Source organism: Terrapene carolina, unplaced genomic scaffold (genome assembly GCF_002925995.2).
Source record: "Terrapene carolina triunguis isolate 2854851 unplaced genomic scaffold, T_m_triunguis-2.0 Scaffold238, whole genome shotgun sequence".
Classification (NCBI taxonomy): Eukaryota; Metazoa; Chordata; order Testudines; family Emydidae; genus Terrapene; species Terrapene triunguis.
In genome coordinates this window covers 4,480,349-4,486,348 of record NW_020664589.1, presented here as the reverse complement: position 1 = coordinate 4,486,348, position 6,000 = coordinate 4,480,349, and the positions used below count along the sequence as shown (strand labels likewise).

The window sequence follows — 6,000 nt, the reverse complement described above, 5'->3', positions numbered from 1 at the left end:
TCTCCCGAAGCCCTTTTCATTTTCATTTCCAGCCCCCTCTCCATTCTCCCCGCTGCCTCGGCTGCTCCTTCCCCGATGGCTACAGACTGATCGGCAGAGGAGAGGGGAGGGGAGAAAAAAAAAGGAGGAAGGAACAGAAAAAAGAAAAAGAAAGAGAGAAGGAGGGAGAGAAAAAAAGGATTTGCCTCTGCCCTTAATGCCTGCGATCTGGATCAAGGGAAGGGGATTTTCTGTCTGAGCATGAAAAGTACTGCTAGAGCCCCAGTATTCCCACGCCTGCATCATCAGCACAGCACCCAGTATGCCAGCTGGACACAGAAGCGATCCCACCAGTTCCCGTCGAGCCCAATAAAACCCACCGGCGATCAGCTCTCGGCCAAAGAGGAACAGTAACCTCAGGTAAGAGGAGGGTTTCGTTTCATCCGCATCGAATCCCCCCAGGTCCTTGTCCGGGTGCCCCGCTTTTGAACTGCGTTTCATGCCTTCGTCCTGATCCCTTCTTACTGTAATGTCATTTTCTAGGGTATCCTATTGAATCCCCCCCCCCCCCCCCCGGAGTCAGTGCCGTTGAAAACACACACACACACACACTTTGCCTGGCAGTCTCTTTCCCCTTCTCCCTCCCCCTTGGGTTTGCACGAAGTTAATGTGCTGTTTCAATGCAGAAGTCCTGTAACCTAATTAGCTTCGTGTGTGTGTGTGTAACACGCCTGTGGCTGTCAGGACATTTGCACGCATAGGGGGTGGGAGTTGCTTCATGCAATGGGATCACGTAGCTAGGGCAAGGTACATTTCTAAAATGTACAGGAGGAAGGGTGCAGCCTTCGGCTAGAGCAGGAGGCGGGGGGGTGAAAATCTACAGCTCTATCTGGATTGCAGAACATTGATACATCCCGGGAAAACGTCCCCAAAGAGATGGTGTCATCTCCACTTAATCCACTGCTCCATTTGTGCAAGTGACAAGCAAATCCCGTAGAAGGGAGAAGTCTGTCGCTTTAAATCCCACACTGGGTTGATTGCCTCTACCCCGAATGGGAATGGGAAGAAACTGAAATACAGCAAGGAATGAAGGGGAGTTGGGTGGGGGTGGGACGTCTGTATGTGCAGGGAGAGAGGACCATAGATCTGGGCTGGGGATTTTTTATGTATTGATGAGCTGCTCCGTTATGAAGGCTGCTTGCAGTGCTGCCTGGTAAAGGAGCATAAGTTTGCTTTTCCCAGTCCATAGGGGATGTGGAGAGGTCAAGTGAGAAAGCACTTCCACACCATTACATCATCATCGCCGACAGGTCCAGCACAGATTCCATTTTTTGGAGGAGCCAGGAGGAGTCTGGGGGCATGGGAGGTGTCCCTCGATACAGTACTGGGGAGAAAGGGGTGCAGGAGCCCTGGAGAGGGGAAAACAAACTGCAGACAAAATGCTGACGAGCTTCATGGATGAATGTAGCCTTGTGATTGGCATCTGGAGTCGATGCTCTGGATACGACAGTAAGATTGCTTGTGTTAGCCTGGCTTTCCATCTGGGTTTATAATAATAATTCGTTAATGGGAGTTAAGCTGCTTTCGGGAGAGTTGCAGAGAAGTGTGTGTGTGGTGTGTGTGTGGGGGGGGGGCTGGCAAGTGGAGAGAAGATAATCAAGATGTTGGCGCAAGAAGGGTTTTTTAAAAATATGTATCCTAGTCTCTAGTGATTCTCTCTCTCTCACCCCCACCACACCTCACAAAACTTGGTCTCTTTCCCTCCCTCTTACTTGTACACAAGCCACACACCATCTTGGACGCACACAACTCCCCACCCCATGCACACGCACACAATCTTGGTCTCTCTCTCTCTCACACACACACACACACACACACACAATCTTGAACTAACACAATCTCCCACACTCATTCTTGGTCTCCTGCACCTATCTACACACACACCACTGTCACTGTATTGCCATTCTCACTGTTAGCGCAAATCAAATCTCCAGGCAGGTTTGGTGTGTCCCCCCCCGCAACACACACTACTCTTTGCACATCTCTAGGTAAGCAACTCACTTCGAAAGCACAGTGTTCTGCTTTGGATTATCTTCCAGGCATTGATTTGGGGGTTGTCTGCTTCCACAGCCCATTGTCACTCAGCAGAAAATGCTTTGCGTGATTTGTTGTGTTTTCCTGCTCTTTGCATGGCCCCAGGACTCGGTGATTACTTCACCCCAGTGAAGGCAGACAGGCTTCCCAGGAGAGGGAACCATCCTGCACCCTACAGACTTCGGGCGAGAGACTGGCAGGATGGCTTGCAGAAATGACACCTGCCCTGTTATAGTTGTGTATATCGCTCTATGTGTGTGTGTGAGAGTGAGAGAGAGAGAGAATATCTCTGTGTATGTCCACAAGACACACACAGTTTTCCAAGATCCCACTTTACTCTAGTTCTACCTATTGGGGTCAGAGCAAAACACTCCCGTCCTTGCAGCACAATCCCTCTCCAGGAGTCCTTTGCTTTGCTGCCCCCCTGGTTCAGGGATGAACACACTGGTATGGTGCTTGAGGGGAAGATGATGTCACTAGTTTAAGATGCACTAACCACCACCACCCCTCCTCCCTCCTCTCTCTTTCAAGGGCCTAGTTAGGAGATTGTGTAACCTCCCTAAGGGCAGGAATCTAATGAGGCCAGCTGACTGTCTTGGTAAAACTTCTGATTTCAGGGACACATTGAGAGGGGACTGCTACTTCTAAAAACTGGTTCCAAGAGGGATTGTGAAAGGTTTATCCGTGGTCTCCCCTCCTGCCTGCCTCCCCCACCAAGTTTAATACCTTGGAAGTATGTGTAGGGCCAAATAGAACAGAGATGGCATTCTGCTTCTGGTGAGTGTTAGGTGGAACTGAACATGACCGTTGAGGGTTATTACTGAGATGGTCTTTATAACACAAATCTTGTTGTCCTCACTCAGTCAAAACGCCCATTGCCTTCCCCGAGAACATGGCTTGAGGAAGCTCTGAAGAATTTGGCTCAGAGAAAAACTGTGTGTGTGTGGTTGTCTCTCTCTGCCGTACTGAGACATCAGTTTGGATTTCCAGATGTGACCCAGACATGTACACTCGTATAGTCACATATGATGCAAAGGCATGAAAAATCAGATTTGGGGTTGAGAAAATCAAAACTCCTAGGTTTATGTCAAATATCAGCAAATAAATTTAAAAAGAAACCCTGAAGGAACGGGGGGGGGGAGTAAATAAATAAATAACCCAACAAGTAAACAAATGCAAGTCCCTAGATGAGAAATCAGAGCAGCTGAGCAATTTTCAGGGGGGAAAAAGCATGCAGCAACATATGTGTGTGATATCTAATGTCCTTTGTGTGTGTTTGTGTGTATGTGAGAAACAAATGCATATACAATTTAAAACCTTTCTGGTAACACTGATATTTGCTAGCTCAGAGTCCCTGCACTAGTATCTTCATTTACACAGGGAATCAGTGTCACAGGATGGAATTGTGACTCCCAGAAGGGGGCGCTCTGACTCCATTTCAGTTGTTGCGGGAATGCTTTGCAAGGCAGGAGATCAGCTGGTTCCACAGCAGCTAGGTTCCCAGTCAGGTTAGACGTACTGTGTTTGCCTAGAAAAGGTTTGGTGGGATGCACGCAAAAGACCTGCGTGAACTGCCCTTCCCGGTGGCATTTTCACTCCTCACACAGTTGCAGCCAGTACCTCATAATAAGAGCAGGTAATAATAATAAATAATGACATATACACTGTCTTTAGTCTGAAAGGATCCCAGGTGCACTAACAGGCTCTGGGCCAAACCCTCTGTTGGTGTAAATCAGCAGCCCTCAGCTGAAATCAATGGGGTTATGATGAGGATCCGGCCCTGTGCATAAAGGAATCCCTTACCCAGTGCTGAAATGCAGCCACTTCTGGGATGGAGGCCAACAGCCAATCTGGGCCAGAAACACTACAGCTTTTAAGAGGGGGAGTGAAAAAAAATAGCTTCTCACATTGAAAGGGATGAATTTAGGGATATGGAATATAATCACCCATAGTTGGGAATGGCCAGGACACTGGGGCTTGCTTAACAGCTCTACTCTTGCAAAATAGGGGTGGGATCTTAATTAGATTAAGCAGTAAGGACCTTGTGTCAGATCATCCCAGACCATGCAGAGGCTCCTGGGCATTCAGAAGTTGAGCTGGCTTTCTCTTTGGAGGGGGGAAGATCATGGTATGGAAGGTCCTGTCCAGGAGTGGTTCATGGGGCACAATCTGGTCCACTGTTTTTTTTTTAATCATCTGAAAGATGGCTTCTCCCGTGAGCATCATATCAATGCTCTGATTGGTTCAGAGTTGACTCAGAGAAAAGGGCACGTCCTACTGAGTCACACTTGCCACTTCCTGCAGTGTCCTGAGTTTTCTGTGGAGGTCTCCAATGTGGCTATTTATGGGCCCAGCATTGCTTTGTTTATGAGATCTGAGAAGAACGCAGCTCCGTCTGGCACGGCTGCAGGTTGTAACTTTGGTGGTGGGGACCCTTGGGTTCCCCTGCTGAGATTGAATCTAGTTTATGTTTTGCCCTTGTGTGCAGGGTTAGAGTGAGTTAATCTGACGACTTCAGTTTGGTATATGAGAGAGAGAAATAGTCGGTGACATCATCTTTAGACATGACAATCTGGGCTCTTCCCTTTTAATCAGGGAAGAGAGTCAATATAATTAGAAAAAAAGAAAGAAAGAAGGGCCTGATTCACTGCCCACTGAAGTCAGGGGAAGGACTCCCATTGACTTCAGTGGGCACTGGATCAGAGCCTAAGCAAGGACGGAATCATCTGTGACATATTTCTGTGAACAGTGGCTGGGGCTACAGACTGGGGTCTCCTTGCTACTTGCGTGGAGGGTAGATACAACATATCTACCCCTTTGCACCTTCCCTTAGCAACAAACAGCTTTTCGTGCGCTGATGAAGCAAGCGATGGAGCAGAAATCTCCTGAAGCAGAACCAAAGGAGGGAGGGGTCCTTTTTTATTTGTTCAAATGGAGCATGTGCCGTAGGCAGAACTAAGTGTTGTCTATCAGGTGTAGTGGGCAGGCGATGGGGCTTAGATGTGGAACAGTGTTATTGAGGGGTCTGGACCTCTGACCCTTCTGAGAAAAATGTTGAGTGATGATGCCAGGTCAGTGTCTACAGCACAACTATGTTGATTGGGGGATGTTGACAAGAGCACTGTTCCAGTCTGATAGCACGCAAAATGGAGCCCTGGCAGGTGTTGATTCTAAGGCCCCGGTACTTCAACTCTTATTCCCAGGGTTGGTTCCATTGACTTCAAAGAAACAACTAATGTAAGAGCTGCTGGATGTGACCCTATGACAGTAATGGGAGCAGCAGTGGGTGCTGGCTTCAGGGCACTGTTCAGAACAGCTCTGACTGCTGGTGTCCAGACAGTGACTGGTTAGTTGGGGTTCATGCTGTGTGCTCTTGTTCAGACATGTAAACATATTGTTTATACTGGTGAGATAAATACTTGACAGAGTACGGAGGCCCAGACATTAAGAGGACTATTACTGCTTCCCGCTGCTAGGCAAACGCTGGGTGCTGTTGTCTGGACAGGCTGTAGTGCTGGGCACTGGTTACTGAGGCACTAACACTAATAGTGACCCTGGTGTATTGAGGCAGTACCTTTCATCTCAAAGGGTCGCTCTACAAATCACGTCACCCATCCCTGGATTATTGTAAAGCCAACCTGGGGTGAAATGTAGCAGCTGTTTAGCAGCTACCCAACAGCCCGAGAGCAGAAGTAAAAGAAGGTTTGGTACATAAACGAAACTCCAGAAATACAAGAGAGCAATTTCATCTGGCTCTTTTTGTTTAAAAGTGAAACATAACGGAGAAAGACTTCATGACATTGTTCATACTCGCATGCTGACCTGCACTCTCCAGCTGGGATGCTTAGTCTCTAGCAATCATGCTTTGCAGAGAGCCTGGCATGTCATGCAGCTCGCATAAAACCAGCAGATCTTATCAGCACTCTG

At 48.1% G+C, this 6,000-nt stretch overlaps 1 protein-coding gene across 1 annotated transcript in view; it reads left to right on the top strand.

The window, feature by feature from the left end:
• Positions 1-229: 229 nt before the first annotated feature.
• The window catches only part of BRINP1 (BMP/retinoic acid inducible neural specific 1), a 95,184-nt gene continuing 89,413 nt past the window's right edge, over positions 230-6,000 (top strand). The window contains exon 1 of the mRNA XM_024197849.1: positions 230-399. The gene's annotated coding sequence lies outside the window, so the exon portion shown is untranslated. The remainder of the gene's footprint in view (positions 400-6,000) is intronic.